At 47.6% G+C, this 20,072-nt stretch overlaps 1 protein-coding gene and 1 long non-coding RNA gene across 12 annotated transcripts in view; one reads left to right on the forward strand and one right to left on the reverse strand.

Moving 5' to 3' along the window:
- The window catches only part of adgrl2a (adhesion G protein-coupled receptor L2a), a 905,078-nt gene that overhangs the window by 374,489 nt on the left and 510,517 nt on the right, over positions 1-20,072 (reverse strand). The window contains exon 1 of one of the 11 annotated variants that reach the window (XM_069939361.1): positions 9,956-10,235. The exons of the other annotated variants lie outside the window; for them this stretch is intronic. The gene's annotated coding sequence lies outside the window, so the exon portion shown is untranslated. Of the gene's footprint in view, positions 1-9,955; positions 10,236-20,072 lie in introns of those variants that run through there. 11 annotated transcript variants of the gene reach the window in all.
- LOC138762835 (uncharacterized) lies at positions 11,013-11,335 on the forward strand. Its single transcript, XR_011357192.1, has 2 exons — positions 11,013-11,090; positions 11,187-11,335. It is a non-coding gene; the product is annotated as an uncharacterized lncRNA (long non-coding RNA).

Below are 20,072 nucleotides of genomic sequence, written 5' to 3' on the forward strand. Positions count from 1 at the left end.
ACTTGGCTGAATGGTGGACCAACAACAACCTCGCACAGTCACCAAAGTTTGGGAGCTGAGTGTGGACTTTAGGAGGGGAAATAGTGATCCTTGTTGGAGTGGGGCAAGGCCAGAGGTAGAGAGAGGGTGAGCAAATTTAAATTCCTGGCAGTCATTATCTCGGAAGACCTTTTCTGGACCCAACATACAAAAGTCATTGTGAAGAAAGCATGTCAGCACCTCTACTTTCTCAGGAGTTTGAGGAGGTCATCAGAAACCCTTCGCAACATTTTACAGATGTGTAGTACAAAGTGTGCTGACCGGCTGCATCATGACCTGATATGGGGGCACTGATATCTCTTAGCAGATAGATAGCCCTGCAAAAGTTTGTGGGCACAGCCCAGGACATCACAGGTAAAATTCTCCCCACCATCGAGAAAATCTACAAGGAACACTGCCATCAATTATCAAGGATCCACGCGCTCCGTTCTCGCTCCTGCCATCAGGAAAGAGGTATCGGTGCTACATGGCTCGCCCCACCAGGTTCAGGAACAGCTGCTCCCCCTCAGACTCTTCAATAACAAACTCAATCAGAGACTCATTTAAGGACCCTCACTTTGCTCATTATTTATTACTGAATGTTTATTCATTCCTGAGCGCTGCCGTCGGAGAGCAGCAGCAATTATCAAGGATCCACACTGCCCGGCACATGCTCCGTTCTCGCTGCTGCCATCAGGAAAGAAGTACACCCGCAGGTTCAGGAACAGCTGCTTCCCCTCCTCCATCAGACTCCCCAATAACAGAGTAGGTGTAGAAAGGTTTCTTCCCATGGTGGAGAAGTCCAGGACAAGAGGGCACAACTTCAGGATTAAAGGGTGCCCACTTAGAACAGAGACACAGAAGAATTACATTAGCCAGAGGATGATAAATTTGTAGCCTCAGGCAGTAGTGGAGGCCAGATCACTGGGTGTATTTAAGCCAGAGATTGATCAGTTCCTGATTAGCCAGGCATCAAAGGTTATGGGGTCGGATAGATCAGGTTATGATTAAATGGTGGGGCCACTCGATGGGCTGAATAACCAATGTCCGCTCCTCTGTCTTCAGGTAAAAGGCTCAAGTGTGAAGTCACGCGCTAACAGGCTTAAAGACCATTTCCTCCTCACAGCCATCAGGCTCCTTTAGGAACCCCACAACTGTGCTCTCGTGCTGCCCTTGCTTTGTACCAACTGATCTTTTCTTTTACACACTGGAACTCTGCAATTGTGCTCTCGATCTCATGCCTTACACGAGTGTTGTCATGTTAGAGTGGACCTGTTCGACTGCTCAGGGGAGAAGTCTTCTCACTGCCCCAGATAAAGCTTTAGACTGGACAGTCATCGTAGGCTGAAGGTCCATCCCATAAATTTCCAAAAGCTCCGTGATTTACAGAAGGAGCACTGGATCAGAGACAGGGCCATTCCTTCTGTCTCTGAAACAAAAGCCTCAATACAAATCAACAAGGGAAGTGCCTCCCAAAGTGGCTCCACAGACATGCTGATCCCCCCCACTTCCCCGAGGACCACCCCGCCATCCTGAGTCCATTAAAGGCCGATGACAGAGGCAGTTTTCAGACCGTGTAATTGGGGTCTGAACTGCCTGCAAAGACAACTCGTCGGCCAAACAAACAAACAAACAGGGAGTGCGGATCGGGTTGCCTGGAGCCTGACTGTGAGTGGATCATTGCTGATGTGTAGGTCCCCGTTGACCAGCTTCAGCAGACCACTTCCAGATCACGGGCAACAATGCTTTGGCAACTTACAAGGTGGAGGTGGGTGTGGGGGGGGTTGATCAGATATCAGAGACTGCAACCACTTAGGAGGTTTTTAGCTGCAACCGGATCCCTTGCCCTGCGTGCTTGCTTCTCTCCACCCCTACTCTTTTCCAAGCTCCTTCCATTGTCCTGTCATCAACCTTTCCTGACCCCAGTGTTATGAGCAAGTCAAAACAAACAGTGGAGACAACATGAAAGTATGACTTAGAAAGTCGGACAATGTGGGGAGTCATTTAGGCAGAAGCTGCCCCAGTTAAAAGGAAATTCTTTCGCAAGGTAAATACAAGAAGTGATTGTGGCATGTCTGCCTTCTCCTTCTGATGTCTCACGGGGAACAATCCCAAGCATTCACGAGAGACGGGGCCCCTGTGGACAATCGCAGTCTGTCGGAAACGCATCACCAGCGATAGGGAGCCCACCTGGAAGAGCTTGGCTCCAAGTGATCCCACTCCAGACACCGGACCGTGGGCCTGGAACAGGCTTTGAAACCTTTCTCCGCTCACACCCCCCCCCCCCCACCCCACTCCCACCGAGAGAAATTTGCCCAGTATCCTGCAACCAAAAATCTTTCCCTCGGCTTCCCTCGCAAGAAACATAAGAAGGTTGCTGAGGACTGGCAGTTTCAATTTAGGAAGGGCTAGGTCATTTCTACCTGGAGCGTGAGAGGCTGAAGAGATACCTGACAGAGGTTTATAAAATCACGGATAAAGAAGAACAGTCACAGTGAATTTAATTTAATAACTGAATGACATTGAAAGAAATAATAGATTTATTATCGATAATAAATATTGACTAATACCAGTGCAAACGTGACTTTCGTGCTGTCGGAGCTATCTATGATTAGTATTCTATGGGAGAATCAAAGCTCTTGGAAAGAAAGAAACTGTTCCTGAACCTCTTTACCTATTCTTTGAAGAAGGGCTCAGGTTCAAAACGTTGGAGACATATTCCTATGGACTCTGCAAGACAGGTTGAGTTCCACACCTCCCCACCCCACACATACTCTTTGGTTTAGATGGCTGTTGACATTTTCCCGTAATTTACTGAAACATCAGTTATGTTTTTTTTTAATCTTTGCTAGATGAAGGACTCTGCGTGACCTGCTGAGTTTCTCCAGCCTTGCTTTTTTACTCCGACGACGATGCCTGCAGATTTTCGTGCTTTGCTTTTGAGTTCCTCCAGCGTTTTCACTTGAACCTACGGGTGCTGGTCCCCAGGCTTTTGCACCATCCGCCCAAAGGTAGCAGCGAAAAGAGGTTGTGACCAGGGTGGTGGGTGGGGGTCTTTATGATGTTGGCCGCCTTCATGTGACAGCCACTCGCCTAGATGTCTGGAACAGACGAGAGGTTGGAGCCGGTGAGGGTCCCAGCTACATTTTTAAAAAAAAATCTACATTCCTGCGATGAAGTGAAACGGCCATGCCAAACACGCAATGAACAAGCATGAAAGTGATGTGAAATGGAATTCATTCCTTCAGCCTCTCTTTCACTACAAAAGCCGTGGGGGAGGGGGGAAACGTGTCTTTCCCACCCTCACATGTTTAGGAAACGAAGGTCAGAGCAAGTAAGGAACAAGAAGAATTGGCCATTCCTCCCTTCAACCCATTCTCACTATTGTCACTGATCCAAGGTCCTTGACCTTGGAAGGATGTGCAAGCTTAAGAGAGGGTGCCGAGGAGATTGAAAAACACAATGCTGGGAAAACTCAACAGGTCAAAGAGCATACTGTAGCACAAATAAAGATACATCACCAACGTTCCGGGCTTGAGCCCTTCGTCAAGGTATGAGCAAAATGTCGGCAGGTGCCCGAACAAAATGGTGAGGGGGGGAGGAGCCGAGTCCCACCAGCAGGAGGTGACTGGTAGATAAGGGAGAGAGGGCACACCAGCAAACAGGGTGAGGGGGAGATTTGCGAGGCTGCTGCCCGGATTGTACAGCATGGGGCTTTGCTCTTTGGAGCAACAGAGGTGTATAAGATTATAGATTATAGATGGAGTGGACAGCCAACACCTTTTTACCAGGGTGGCAATGGCCAATGCCAGAGAAAATCTTTTTAAGACGGGTGAAGGTTGAGGGGAGGTCAAAGATATTTTTTTTAAGTCAGAGAACAGCGGGTGCCTGGAATGCATTGTCAAGGCTGCTACAAAAGGGACAATAAAAAAGACTCTTAGATACAGTAAATGTGTGGATGTATGAAATAAAGAGGGATGTAGGTTTAAGGGAGGGAAGGGTAATATTGAGGTAGAGTAGGTATACATTGTGGGCTGACTCTTCTGCTCAACGAGGGCTCAATCGTGCAAAGGGTCAAGAACTTCCTGGGTGTCAACATCGCTGAGGATCTGTCCTGGAGCCTCCATGTCGATGCAATAACGGCGAAGGCTCGCCAGCGGCTATACTTTCTGAGGAGTTTGGGGAGATTCGATATTTAACTGAAGAATTTCATAAACTTCTACAGGTGGACTGTGGAGAGCATACTGGCTGGTTGCATCACTGCCTAGTATGGAGGTGCCAACTCTCAGGGCAAGAAAAAAAAACTCCAGAGAGTTTCTCTCGGCCTGTGACATCACGGGCAGCAGACCACACTCCAATGAGGACACCTACAAGGGGCAGTGCCTTAAAGAAGCAGCTTCTATCCTCAAGGACCCCCACTACCCAGGCCATGCCCTCTTCACTCTGCTACCATTGGGAAAAAGGTACAGGAGCCTGAAGACGAGCACTCAGCGGCACAAGGACGGCTTCTTCCCGGCGGCCATCAGATTCCTGAATGATCGATGAACTGAAGACACTGCCTTACTTTTCATGCCCTAGTATTTTTACTTTTTATAGTCATTTTGTAAGATGGTGATAATATGAATGTTTGGTGCTGTAAAACATCGAATTTCATGACTTAAATTCTGATTTTGTTCTACATCTGCATCGAACGTGATGCCCAGGCTAAATTGAAAATCTGCCAACTGCACATGATCCATATCCCCTTAATTTCCTGCATATTTATGTGTCTATCTAAAAGTGGTACTCAGCCTTTTTCTTTCCACTCACATACCACTTTAAGTAATCCCTATGCTATCGGTGATTAGTAAGGGATTGCTTAAAATGGTATGCGAGTTGGAAGAAAAAGTTTGAAAGCCACCGTTTGTTTGAATCGTCCCTCATTGACTCATTATGTGCACGGTTTCAGAACTCCAAAGGAATTTTTCTCAAGCAAACTAATTCAGTAACAATTGGGTCTCGAGCAGTGATTCTCAACCTTCCCTTCCCACTCTAAGCAATCCCTTACTAATCACAGGGCACCGATGGCACAGGGATTACTTAAAGTGGAATGTGAGTGGAAAGGAAAAGGTTGAGAACCGCTGATCTAAAAGCTTCTTAAACGCTTGTCTTGCATCTGCTTTCACTGCTACTCCCGGCAGCCCCTTCCCCGGGAACCCACCACAACTTATGTAAAACCTTGCCCTGCACCTCCCTTTAAACGTTTCCCTTCTAATTTGGAAACTCAGAGGAATTTTAATTTAAAAAGAAATTCACGGCATCGTGGGACAGTGGAATCCATGTCGGTCAGCATATGTGGGCCTGCAATCTGCTTTCACTGCTACTCCCGGCAGCCCCTTCCCCGGGAACCCACCACAACTTATGTAAAACCTTGCCCTGCACCTCCCTTTAAACGTTTCCCTTCTAATTTGGAAACTCAGAGGAATTTTAATTTAAAAAGAAATTCACGGCATCGTGGGACAGTGGAATCCATGTCGGTCAGCATATGTGGGCCTGCAAGTTCGAACACGGAGTAAAATTTTGGATGCAAAATGCGATTTCGTTTCCTGCTTTTCTTTGAAGCCGGGACTCTCAGCTTTCCCATTTCACTGAGCAGCAGATTTTAACAAACTTGAGAGACCAGATGTAAAAGTTTGCTTTGAGGGAGCAGAAAGGCCTTTTACCTTGGGCCGGTGAAAGGTACTGGTTCCATTTGCTGCTTGATTCTTCACTCTGCCACCATCGGGAAGCCTGAAGACGAGCACTCAGCATCACAAGGACAGCTTCTTCCCTGCTGCCATCTGATTCCAAATATACAGCCTTACTTTTCTTGAGCTACTAATTTTTTTTATATATAGAAATGTTGTAAGATGGTGATAATGTGAATGTTTGCCCTGTGATGCTGCCATAAAACACCAAATTTCATGACTCGTTCTGATTCTGATTTCAACATTCCTGCGCTGAATCTGGGCAGTAGGGGATCGCAGCCTTGGAGAGTGCAATGAAAATGCCAAACGAAGGGGCGAAGAGAGAGAGAGGAAGGTCCCCTCACTGCTGGTTCAGTCGTAACATCCGGCACTGTCCGCGTGGAGTTTGCATGTTGGTCAACTTCAAGAAGGCAGGCAACATCATGGAAGGCCTTTATCACCCTGGTAACAACCTCTTCTCTCAGCTCCCTTTGGGCAGTAAGTACAGATGCCCGAAATCAAGCACCTCTAGGTTCAAGGACAGTTTCTTCCCAAACCTATCAGAGACTCTTGAACTTCCCACCCAACGAAGGCATCGATGTGAGGCGCTGCCCTCAGGAAGGCAGCCAACAACGTAAAGGGCCCCCATCACCCTGGTCGCAACCTCTTGTCGCTGCTCCTTCTGGCAGAAGGTACAGAAGTCTGAAGTCCAGCATCTCCGGCTTCTAGAATAGTTTCCTTCCAACTCGGGCTCATGAACCCACCCCTATCACTGCACTGATCACGGACTGCTCTGATACACCTGCTTTTCTGGATCATTCAACGGGGATGCCTTAAGTGAGTGAGGGAAGAAGAGAATGGAGCTGAGTGGTGACCAGGTAGGAGGCAGGGGGCTGAGAATGATACTTTCTGATAGTCCCTATTCAACTTAAGCTCACTGTAAAGTTTGTGACACGTATTGATGTTATCTGGCACACACCACACTTGTAAGATTATTCATCTCTGTTTGACCTCATGAAGTCTATCTGCCCTACAACCCTCCAGAATCAATCTGCTCATATCCTCAAATTTAAGACCCACGGTGAGTGGCTGTACCTTCATCTGTCTAATCCCTGGCACCTGGAATTCCCTCTCTGAACCTCTCCACCTCTTTCCTCCTTGAAACACATCCAAACTCTCCTTGTGAGCATTCAATACACCATGGGTGCCACGGACAAGGTTAGTGCAGCCAATCCCGTGCTCTAAGGAGTTTGTATATTCTCCCTTTGTTGGTTTCCTCTGGATTTGTCCCTCTTTTGAAAGGCGTACAGGGTTAGTAGGAGAATTGGTCACATGGGTTGACGTGGCAACGTTGTTTCCCATGATAGAGGAGTCCAGAACAAGAAGGCACAACTTCAGGGTTGAAGGGTGCCCGTTTAAGTCAGAGATGCGGAGGGATTTCTTTTGCCAGAGGTTGATGAACCTCTGGAATTTCCCGCCACCTGTGGAGGGCCAGGTTGTTGGCTGTACTTAAGGCAGAGATTGCTCGGTATCTGAATAGTCAGGGTATCAAAGGTTATTGGGAGAAGGCCAGGTGTGGGGCTGAGTGGGAGAATGGAGCAGCTCGTGATGGAATGGCGGGGCAGACTCGATGTGCCGAATGGCCCGGTTCTGCTCCTATATCTTATGGCCTTGTGGGTGTATTTGGTCAGTTCAGGCTTGGGCTGGAAGAGTTTCTTCATGTGCTTTGACTCCGATTAAAATAAAAATTGTTACAAATGTAAGCTGATGGCTGAGTATTTAATTCCAAGTTTGAGGAGCTATGGTATGTCACCAAAGGCTCTTGCAAATTTCTATAGGTGTACTGTGGAGAGCAAACCGACTGGTGGCATCACTGTCTGGAATGGAGGAGGCAAGGCACAGGACAGGAAAAGTTGTGGGCTCGGTCAGCACCAAGAACGGGCACTAATCTTCAGTCCGTGAAGGGTATCTTTAAGAGGCGGTGCTTCAAGAAAGCGGCATCCATCATCAAGGACCCTCACCACCCAGACCATGCTACCATTAGGAAGGAGGAACAGGACCTGAAGACGATCATCAACAGAACTGAAACAGCTTCTTCGCCTCCACCATCTCATTCCTGAACAGACAATAAATCAAAGGACACTACCTCACTTTTTCTCTTTTTTGCACTATTTAAAAGAACAAATCTTTTTACGCATCTGTAATTTTATAGTTATGTCTGCACGTGGCTTCTGCAAATTTCATGACAAGTTCATGACTACAAACCTGAACTGAACAGGAAGCTTGTTCTATCATCTGTGGGCTCTCTGAACGACGTTACATCTGAGTTGTTACATTGGAGGAGTTGTGGACAGCGAGGAAAATGGCAGATGGAATTTAATGCAGGCAAGTGTTGCATTTTGGAAGGACAAAGCAAAGCAGGACAAACACAGTAAATGGTCGGGCACTGAGGTGTGCGGAGGAACAAAGGGATCTGGGAACATAGATCTATAATTCGGTGAAAGTGGTGTCAGGTAGACAGGGTTGTAAAGAGATCTTTTGGCATCTTGGCCTTCATAAATCAAAGTATTGAGTACAGGAGTTGGGATGTTATGTGAAAGTTGTTTAAGACATTGGTGAGGCCAAATTTGGAGTATTGCCTGCAGTTCTGGTCGCCCAACTACAGGAAGGATATCAGTAAGATTGAAAGAGGGCAGAGAAGATTTACTAGGATGTTACCCGGTCTTCGGGAGTTGAGTTGCAGAGAACGATTAAACAGGTTTGGACTTTATTCGTTGGAGCGAAGAAGAATGAGGGAAGATTTGATAGAGGTTTACAAAATTATGAGAGGTCTGGACACAGAGTAAATACGAGCAGCTCTTTCCACTTAGGTTAGGAGAGGTAAATATAAGAGGACATGGCTTTGGGGTGAAAGGGAAAAGGTTTAGGGGGAACTTCTTCACTCAGAAAGTGGTGGGAGTGTGTAATGAGCTGCCAGCATAAGTTGTGAATGCGGGCCCACTCTTAAGTTTTAAGAATAAATTGGATAAATGCATGGATGGGAGAGGTCTGGAGGGTTATGGAATGGGGGCAGGTCAGAGGGATTAGTGGAATGATGTTTAGGATGGAAGGGCTGAATGGCCTGTTTTCTGTACTGTAGTGTTCTATGGTTCTAATATAGTGAGGTTAGCCCATGTGCTGTGCAAAAGGGAGTAAAACCACTCAAGCCTTTTCTTGAAAACAAAATACTGCACTGTATGATCAATGTTCATCCCCCTTTCACACCACCCCCCACCCCACTCCTAGAGGCACAAAGGCCAGTTATTTCACTACCAGCTCCCAGTATTAAAATGCAGCCCAGGTCCTATTTCATTCAAAGCGCACATCATCCCCAATCTGCTCAATCACACCAGTTGTCTATCAATGAGAGGCATCTGTTCCATCAAGCATGCAATCCTCTTCTTTCATGACAGGACTTCTGATAAGGGCAGTGGGTATAGATTAAGACGGGAGGACACGGCGTCCCCGAGGAATGGGGGGGGGAGGAGGATGGGGGTCTCCTGACGCCACCCTGCTCTTTGCTTATTCCTCGAAGAGGGTCTCAAGCCCGAAACGTCGGTAATATACAGTATCTTTACCTTCTGCGGACACTGCGAGTCCAGCTGACTTTCTCCAGCATTTCTGTGGGTTTTTTTTAACTACAATCACAGCATCTGCAGACTTCTGCCTACCACTAGCTGGAATGATTAAATATCCTCCTCGGTGTTTGTTACAAGGGGTCTAATCTTAATCCTCACAACCCCTACCCCCACAAAACACTGTTCTGGGCTTTTTGTGAGAGCAGCTGCCTCTCCTCTATCTCCCTGATCTTGGTAATCAGGTCAACTCCCCCATTTCATCTTAATCACTCACCTTGCCTGCAAATAACACGACCTGCTTCCTCCTGCCCAACTAATGATCAGCTCTGTGTTCACTCACTTCAAACCTCACAATGATGTCAAGCGACTTTAAGCAGGCAAACTTTATTCCACTGGATCAGCTTTCTTCTCCTCCCTCCCACCATGCCCTTCTCTCTCACAGCAGGAGGGCACGGTCTTCCTGAGTGAATGATCTTCCAAGACAGCCTGTGCAAAGGTCACTTGTCTTTTGAACAGTAGCAAAGTGACAATGCAGCTGAGAGGTACTTCAAGCCTTTCGTCCGCACAGTAACGATACCGGATCTCGACAATACAGATCTCCCTGTGTGCTCTTACCGAGAGTCTCGCCTCCGTGACGACAACACAAGTGGGAGGCATCCGATACTGTGGCAGCCTTGACAGGCTTAGAGCTGTCCATCTCCACCAGTCCTTTCTTTCTCTCGTTTTACCCCATCGGCACTATCAAGTCACAACTGACAAACAGAAATCACAGGGTTTCCGCTGGGAGAGGGCGAACTGCACAAGATCTGTCAGCGGACCATGCACATCTTCAGCGTTGATTCCCCCCCACCCCCACCCTGTGCTCAACCGTGGTCGAGGCAGAGGGGTTGGGAGCCACAGCTGACGGGCTAATATAACTTCACTCTCCTGCCAAGCGGATCAGCCACACTAGTAAACACCTTTAATCCACAGGATCTCGCAATGCAATCCTTCATTCTGCCACAGAGCGCCTGCAATATGATCAGCCCTTTATCCGGCACAGTCAACTTGCTCACAGATCCTGCCTGCCTGTCGTCTCTGTGCGTGACTCAAACTCGCTTTCTCCATGGATGGGTTGGGACAAGCTCAAACGTCACCTCACCCTAACAGTGTCAGGACCCTCTTTCAGCCCTTGTGCTTTGGAAGCTGTTGTGTCAATGCCAAAAATCCCTCCAATTACAGTGCAATTCCACACCCCCCCCCCCCACAACATCGGTCCCCTCCTGAAATACAACGTGAAATCAATGGCAGCTGAAATTGTAATCTCTGCAGCTCCAGATGGCTACCTTAAATTCTGCAGCCCATTAATCACAGCTCACAGTGAGTCCAATAAATCAATATTCAGATTGCCTCACTGTGTACACACACATATGGCTTTCCAAATAAAGTATTAATGATCCGAGATCTGTCCCACATTAAGTAATCAACCAGCACTGGGAAAATGGGATTGGGGTACGGAGGACATCCCAGATCTGCAGGAGCCACTTTCTCCCCTCCTTGTTAGGCCCCTGCCAATCAACTGCCTCCGCCTCTCGGTCAGTCAACTTTCACCCCTTCCTGGTTCACCAATCTCCTCGTGGCCGCGGTCAAACCCTCCCACTCTGTCCTCAGTGCACTGGCTTTCTTCCCTCTGCACTCCCAAGAGTCTTGATGGAGGGTTCTGACCATTCCATTTCTCCCAATGATGCTGAGCACCTCAAGCAGATTCAGGGTACGTAAACTATCTGGAGGAGGGCTCAGGCCTGAAACATTGACAGCCTGTTACTTTCCAGGTATGCTGTGTGACATGCGACACATTTTTCCACAGGTGCTCCTCTGCTTGCGATGGTCCGACAATTTTTCAAAGTTACGATGGTACAACAGTGTGACTCATTATTTACTTTCATGTAATACGTTAATGTAAGATCATCATAAACAGCGTTGATTTTTCCAATAAACGTTGATAATTCCTCTATAGTGAATTCTTTGCAGCCGTTTAGTTCAGTTGGAAAGCTTGCAGGGACTGCTACGGGGCTGTGGGGAGAGAGCAGGGTAGTGGGATCAGTGTGGGGACTGATATGGGGCTGTAGGGAGAGAGCGCAGGGTAGTGGGATGAGTGTGGGGACTGACCCGGGGCTGTGGGGAGAGAGCGCAGGGTAGTGGGATGAGTGTGGGGACTGACCCGGGGCTGTGAGGAGAGAGCGCAGGGTAGTGGGAAGAGTGTGGGGACTGATATGGGGGTGTGGGGAGAGAGCAGGGCAGTGGGATGAGTGTGGGGACTGACCCGGTGCTGTGGGGAGAGAGCAGGGCAGTGGAATGAGTGTGCGGACTGACCTGGTGCTGTGGGGAGAGAGCGGGGCAGTGGGATGAGTGTGCAGACTGACCTGGTGCTGTGGGGAGAGAGCAAGGCAGTGGGTTCAGTGTAGGGACTGACACAGGGCTGCGGGGAGAGAGCGGGGCAGTGGGTTCAGTGTAGGGACTGACACGGGGCTGAGGGGAGAGAGCGGGGCAGTGGGTTCAGTGTGGGGACTGACACAGGGCTGTGGGGAGAGAGCAGGGCAGTGGGTTCAGTGTGGGGACTGACACAGGGCTGTGGGGAGAGAGCGGGGCAATGGGTTCAGTGTGGGGACTGACACAGGGCTGTGGGGAGAGAGCGGGGCAGTGGGTTCAGTGTAGGGACTGACACAGGGCTGCGGGGAGAGAGCGGGGCAGTGGGTTCAGTGTGGGGATTGACCCGGGGCTGCGGGGAGAGAGCGGGGCAGTGGGATCAGTGTGGGGACTGACCCGGGGCTGCGGGGAGAGAGCGGGGCAGTGGGTTCAGTGTAATGTAAAACGTTCCCAACACTTTTGCCTTTTTTATTAATTTACATTAAAATTCCTGTAACACAGAATTCAAGCAACGAGCAAAGAAATAGGTAAAATATATGAAAGTTTAAAACTGGTGCACTTCCCCATTCCTCCGCATTCACGCAACATGCAGTTTCAAGAAACCAGGAAATTCACTTATCCGGCATCTACCAATCCCCATAATGCCAGATACCAAGGGTTTTTATTGTATTTGTTTAATTGTTATTATTGCAAAACCTGCTGGATCAGTACCTTGTTTGGAGATTAGACAAAAGGTTTTTTTTACTGAATAATTCACTGGACCTTAAAATCATACTTGGCCCATCAAGTCTACTCTACCATTCCATCATGAGCTGATCTATTTTCCCACTCAGCCCCCCTTCCCATCTTCATGCCATAACCTTTGATACCCTGATTATTCAGATACCTCTTCCTTACATACACCCAACAACAGAGCCGCCTGTGGCAGCAAATTCCTGAGGTTCACCACACTCTTGCTAACGAAATTCCTCCACATCTCTGTTTTAAATGGGGTCCATTCAATCTTGAAGTTATACTCTCTTGTCCTTGTCTCCCTGACCATGGGAAACATCTTTGGTACAACTTTGGTACAGAAGCCTAATAGCCTGAATATGCCTGAGATGGCCTGATCTTGGAAGCTAAGCAGGCTCAGGTCTGATCAGTACTTGGAGGTAAGACCCCCCTAGGAACACCAGTTGCTGGACAAAGTGGTAACTCTCTAGGCCCTTGCATGCTGTGAAAAAGCCTGACTGTAAAGGCAGAGACTCTCCCCCCTAAATTCGGGAGGCTCACCTCTGCAAGGCACCGACTGCAATCCCTCTTGGGGAAAGATAATCAGCAGAATGCTGCACTCCACTACCTCACGCAAACGTACACCCGCTGCCTTCTCCCCTCTCTCGCCCACACGCTCACCCCCCTCCCTCCATGACCCCCTCAGGACAGGGGCGACTGGTGGGAGCCATCAGGTCAGGGTCGGCCAGCGGGGGCCATCAGGGCAGGGGCGGTCGGTCAACAAGGACCATCAGGTGGAGGCCTGGCACAAAAAGGCCTATCTACCGTTAAAGAATTTCATTCAAAATGTAGTATAACGTGACAATAGTGGAGCCTTTACATCTAACTCTGTCCAGGCCTTACAACGTTCAAAATGCTTCCTCGTTCTTCAGAACTCCAAGATGTACTGTCCAAGAGTTGTCAAACGTTCCTCATATGCTAATCCCTTCATTCCAGAAATCATTCTTGTGAATCCTTTCTGAACCCTCTCATTCCAGCACATCCTTTGTTAAATAAGGAGCCCAAGACAATGATGGTGGCCAATTAGCAACTTAACTTCATCCACCTGCCTTTGCTACATAACAAAGCAGTTAAACCAATTAATCCTCAAAGGTTAATTAGGAATGGACAATGCAAAGCTGCCCTTGCCGAAGACGGCAATTTGAGCTGAGAGAAGTGTTCCAAACTTCCACTACATTTTCCCCCAATTTAAATTTAGTCTTACAGCACAGTCTTACAGGCCCGTCCAGCCCATGATCCCCAATTGCGCCCAACTGACCTAAAGAATCGTACATTTTGAAACGTGGGAGGAAATTGGAACACCTAGAAGAAACCCACGCAGACATGGGGAGAATGAACAAACGCCTTGCAGACAGCACTGGATTCAAACCCCAGTCGCTGGTGCTGTAATATCATTGCGTTCACCGTGCGACCCTTTCTGAGCCTTATGGTAAAAATATATTTCACACATATTACCTTCAGCAGCCATGGGCCTGCTCTTACCAACTCATCAGTTCATTCATTGTAAAGCAACAGAGCAGATGGGAGACTTAATCCCCAAGCCAGGGTTTATCACCTCACTTCCTTCCCATCATGCACAGAGGCCGGACACAGGCAACTGGGTGGGGGGGGGGGGGGGTTTGAAATAAGAGTTGGACACATAGCAGGGGTAAAGGCCATGCAGAGCCCATGACAGTGAGTGGGGATTAATCCCATCTTCCAGCTGTGGTTTTTCTTTCCACTCACAGCCCACTTTAAGTAATCCCTAGGCCATCGGTGCTCTGTGATTAGTAAGGGATTGCTTAAGGTGGGAATGGAAGGTTGAGAATCACTGCTCTAGACCCAATTGTTACTGAAATATTTGGCTTGAGAAAAATGGTCATTGGCCCATTTCCTTTGGAGTTCGGAAACCGTGCACATAATGAGTCAATGAGGGACGATCAAAACAGTGGTTTTCAAATTTTTTCTTCCCGCACACATCCCACCTTAAGAAATTCCTTACTAATCACAGAGCACATATGGCATAGGGATTACGTAAAGTGGGATGTGAGTGGAATGATAAAAGGTTGAGATCCACTGATCTGTAGCCTTTCATGCAAAAGACACCTTTCATAACACTTATTCTAGCCCTCTCTCAGGCATGAGAAAGGTCCTCTTATGGTCTCCCCTAAAATGTTCTGTCTGGAGTCTTGAAGGCTGAGGGGAAACTCCATAGAAGTATTTATTTTAATTTAAATAACATTTTTAAAGTTTAAATTTAGACAGACAGCACGGTAACAGGCCCTTCCAGCCCACGAGCCCGTGCCGCCCAATTACACTGCAGTACCCAGAGAACATAAGTATGGTGAAAGTACAAACCCTTGACAGACAGCGCTGGAGTCGATCCCACGTCGCCGGCGCTCCTAACAGCGCTGCACTAACCACAACACCAACCGTTAATGCTTTTTATATCAAAACATTAAAGATAAAAATCGGGTGGATAGTCTGAGTCAAAGGGGGTGAGGTTTGAGGCGGCAGAGGTAAGAGATGTGCAAGACATTTTCACGGAGAACGGTAGGAAACCATTGCCAGGGAAGCAGATATGGTAGCAACATTTTAAGAGCCAACAGCAGGGCCCGTCATCCCACGATGACTCGAGTGACTCTCTTGCAACAGGCAGGGGTGGTGGTCAGTGAGGCGAGAGTGAAGAAGAGGCAGCACTGAGAATCTTTCCTCCAGCTCCACCTCATTCCTGCACGTCTGTGTCACCAATGGATTTGAAGATCCACTGCGGGACTTTTCGATAAGTAGACCCAGCAAATTAAATCTCAGTGCTCCCTCCTCTGGAGAAGATGGGAGAAATGGAGAAATGTTAATTCAACAGCCAAATGGACACGTTTAGTTTTTCAGACAAGCCAAGGAGGATGTGTGGGAAAGCTTTTGTTCATCCAGAGGGTGCACCATTTATTGTCCCCAAGGCTGATGGAAACTAAAGCAGTCAAGACTTTCACACAGGAATTTGGAGAGGTGGCATTTCTTGGGTAACAGAGAAAGAGCAAGGGACTAATTTATGATGAGCCAGCATTGGCTTGATGGGCTGAAGGGCCTTCTCTACCATGGCAATGACAATATTTGGCCAATGTTGGGGCAGTGTCACACCACAGCACTGCTTGCTTGTCTACGAGGAACCCATTCAATCAAAGGAGAACAGCGGGATCTCCCAGTATTCCAGGTGATGTGCAACACCCAGCGGTAAAATGGAGCCGATCACCCTCTTACTGGTGGTCTCGCTGCCCACATACGCCCACTGCCCTCACAACCAGAGCAGCTGGCCTTTCAGGCTGCAAACCATAAAATACACGAGCAGAAGTAGGCCATTTGGCATGACGGGTCCTCTCCGCCATTCCATCCTCCCACTCAGTCCCACTCACCTCCCTTCTCCCTATAACCTTTGATGCCTTTACTATTCAGATACCTCTGCCTTAAGTACGACCTGGCCTCCACAGCTGGCCGTGGGAGCAAATTCCAACGTAATTCCTCAATTTTAAATGGGCGCCCTTCAATCCTAAAGTCATGCCCTTTTCCTCAACTCCCCTACCATGGGAAACAACCTTTCCACATTTATTCTGTCTGCGCCTTTGAACATTCTAAATGTCTCTATGAGGTCCCCACTCATTCTTCTCAACTCCAACGAGTACAGTCCAAGAGCCAACAAACGTTCGTCATATGCTAATCCCTTCATTCCATGAGTCATTCTGGTGAACCTCAGGCCTTCAAGCTGTGACAATTCGAGGAGTGTGGGTGTCCCCATACCAAACCATGAGGCAGCTGGTCAGCACACTTTCCACCACACATCTGTAGAAGTTTGCCAGAGTTTCTGATGTCATACCAAATCTCCGCAAACTCCTGAGGAAGGAGAAAGCCATTTAGTGTCTCTATGTCCTCAGGAGTTTGCAGGAGGTTTGGTCTTTGAAAATGTTGCATCACTACCTGAACAGGGGAACACCAACACCCCTGACCGTAAAGCCTTCCAAAAGGTAGTGGACACCGCCCAGGACATCACAGGCAATACGCTCCCCACCATCGAGAACATCTACAGGGAACGCTGCCGTCAGAGAGCAGCGGCATTCATCAAGGATCCACACCTCCCAGCACACGCTCTGTTCTCGCTGCTGCCATCGGGAAAGAGATACAGGTGCCACAAGACTTGTACCCCCAGGTTCAGGAACAGCTGCTCCCCTCCACCATCAGACTCTGCAACAAAAGACTCAATTTATGGAGTCTTACTTTTCCAATTTATTGATTTTTTTCTCTCTGCATTGAAGTCGGTTGTTTACATGCGTACATTTTGTGTACAGTTTTTTTAGTCACTAATAAGGGGTCATTTTGCCTTGCCCAAAAGGAAAAAGAATCTCAGGGTTGTATGTGATATCATATATGTATTCTTGGACAATAAATCTGAAATCTGGCAGCAAATAATGAGTCAAATCCTGTACGCAATCCAGTGCAGGAAGATAAAATGGCCAGTGCTGATTTTCTGAATTCTGTGCATGGATTCTCAATGGCACTGAGCATTGGTCCATTTTAATGAGACCATGTATAGTGTTCATTAGCTGAACGTGCCTGCTGCATGCAACACTCAAAAGGTCAAACCCCAACCAAATCTGACATGGAAACAAATCATGACCTGCCTCTCTTTCGAGAAAACTGCAGCTGAATCTCACTCCTGGACCACAGGTAATATTTAAAAGCTGGCTCATTGTGACTGGAATCAGAATTAGGATCAGAATTTATTATCATGAACACGTCAAGAAATTACGTTGTTCTGCGGCAGCCTTTACAGGTGCAAATATTCCTATAAATTACATTTTGTTGTAAATAAATAAATCAATGCAAAAAGAAGGGAAAGTGAGGCAGTGTCTATTTATTCATTGTCCATTCAGAAATCCGATGGCAGAGGGGAAGAAGCTGTTTCTGTACCGTTGGGTGTTCATCGACTGATGACACACTAAAGCAGAGAGAGGGGAAAAAAAATCTCAGTACAATAGTCGTGTTGCCAAAATGCTTCCCTTCTGTGATTGCGTGGTGACAGGGTTGAGTTTTTAAAGAATCGCTGTTCGACATACAGCATCAGAGACCACTCAATTCATTCACCACCACACTGGACAACAGGGCTTTGTAGGCTAATCCCTCTTCCCGGATCCATATTCATCACTCTGAATGTTCAGGCATTTCAAGCATTCATCCAAACTCTCAAAAGAATTTCAGGATGTTTACAGCACAGAAAAGAAGGCATATTGCCCGTTGAGTCAGTGCTTGTCCTCTGAAGCGGCAATCTAGCTAGCTGCCCTCTGCATTTGTTTTTGTGTATCTGTTATCTCTTGCCTGTTCGCCCACCTCCCATTCTCTTTCCCTCCCCCCTCCCCCCACCTTTTTACTCGGGCTTCTATCTGCTTTTCCCCAATCCCCAGGAACAGCTCAGGTTCGAAATGCTTCCTACAGATGATGCTTGAACTGCTCAACTTCTCCAGCAATTTTGCACTTTTTTCAATATCTCTTTTTATTTCAGTTAAGTTTACCACTGGATGTGCTTTCATAGATTTTTTTAAATCTTGAAGTACCTGTTCAGCTGCAGAATTTCAGTGTGAATACACATTGATCAGTGTATGTGACAATAACCTCCCACATCATTTATTTATCAGCACCAAAACTGAAAATTCTCACCTTTCAGGTATTTCCCAAGATACCTGTTGAGAGCTGCAATTGAATCTGTCACAGTTTTTAAAAAAAAAACCAGCATAGGTTTAAGGTGAGAGATTTGTGGTTGATATCTGGAACACACTGCCAGAGGAGGTGTTAGGATAGCGTGATGTCCTTTCAGAAATTTCTCCTTACAGAATTCACGAAAACATGAGCTACTGAATAAAATTCACTCTCATAAGAGCATAAGAAATAGGACCAGGAGTCGGCCATCCGGCCCATCGAGCCCAGTCCGCTATTCAATGAGATCACGGCTGATCCAATGAAAGACTCAACTCCATCTACCTGCTTTATTTTTTCCCCCTGTATCCCTTAATTCTCTTCCCATGTAGAAATCAGTCCAAATATATTTACTGAGGTCACCTCCACCACTTCAACGGGCAGCAAATTCCACAGACTCACTACCCTCTGGGTAAAGCAGTTCCTCCTCATCTCCGTCCTAAATCCACTACCCTGAATCTTGAGGAGGCGTCCCCTAGTTCTGATCTTCCCACCAATGGAAACATCTTATCTACCTCTGTCTTATCTAGGCCTTTCATAGTTTTATGTATTTCTGTGAGATCCCCTCTCGTTCTTCCAATTCCAGCGAGTACAGTCTCGTGGAATGACAGCAATGGGAAATAAAGTAAGTTCATAACTTGTTTTTGTCAACCCACGTTGGACGATGCAGAGGGGGGTGATGGGCCTTCGTATGACAGGAAATCGCCATACCAAATATTTTCTGGCACAAGAACTCTCCCCCAGTGGGGATCTAGTGTATTACCCAAGGAAAAAGAGTAAAGGCAGCCTCACTCAATGTATTTAAGAGACAAGTAGACAGATATTTGAATTAGAAGGGAATTAAGGGTTATGGGGAATGGGCGGGTAAAGAGGAGCCGAGTCCAGGGCCAGATCAGCCTTGGTCTCATTGAATGGCAGAGCAGGCTCGACGGGGCAGATCGACGATTCCAGCTCCTGTTTCTCATGTTTTTAGGCAGTGTTTCTCAACCTTTTACTTTCCACTCACATCCCACTTTAAGAATTCCCTCTGTGATTAGTGAGGGATTGCTTAAGGTGGGATGTGAGTGGGAAGAAAAAGTTTTAAAGACCACTGTTTTAATCGTCCCTCATTGACTCGTTCTGTGCCCGGTTTCAGAACTCCAAAGGAAATGGGCCAACAACCATTTATCTCAGGCAAAATATTTCAGTAACATTTGGGTCTAGAGCCTTGGTTCTCAACCTTTCCACTCACATCCCACCTTAAGCAATCCACAGAGCACCGATGGCAAAGGGATTACTTAAAGTGGGATGTGAGTGGGAAGAAAATGTTTGAAAACCACCGTTCTTAGGTGACCACATTGTACAGGCATTCAGACAGATGACGCGTGGTCCTAATGTGGGTAGATGGGTTGAGTGTAGATGGTCTGGACATGTTTCCGCATTGCACATCTCCATTATTAATCCTGCAATGTATTTGGGATCCCAATCATTCATGATGTAGAACAAATCTTTCCTTGTGATTTTACATGGGGACAGTGTCCAAGGTGGTGGAACCCAAGCTCAGCAGTGGGCTCCAGGGGGAGCAACACACCAGAACGGGAGGATACCCCCCTCCCGAGAAGGAGACCACAGCAGCCAACTAGCGAGGCAATCGGTGGGCGAATGACCCACCCCGGGCCAAGAGCTGCCGGAGACCTGCTCCTGGTAACCAGGGATCGGGACCGGGATCCGCCAGGGCGCCGAAGGCCAGAAAGGCTCCCAAGGCCGCGGCTGTAGATAGCTTAGGATTGGATCTGGGGGAAGGAGGGTGACTCAGGTGCCTCGAGTCCGGGCTCAGACAGGAGGCCACGAGGCTCCA

This window comes from Narcine bancroftii, chromosome 5, assembly GCF_036971445.1.
Source record: "Narcine bancroftii isolate sNarBan1 chromosome 5, sNarBan1.hap1, whole genome shotgun sequence".
NCBI lineage: Eukaryota > Metazoa > Chordata > Chondrichthyes > Torpediniformes > Narcinidae > Narcine > Narcine bancroftii.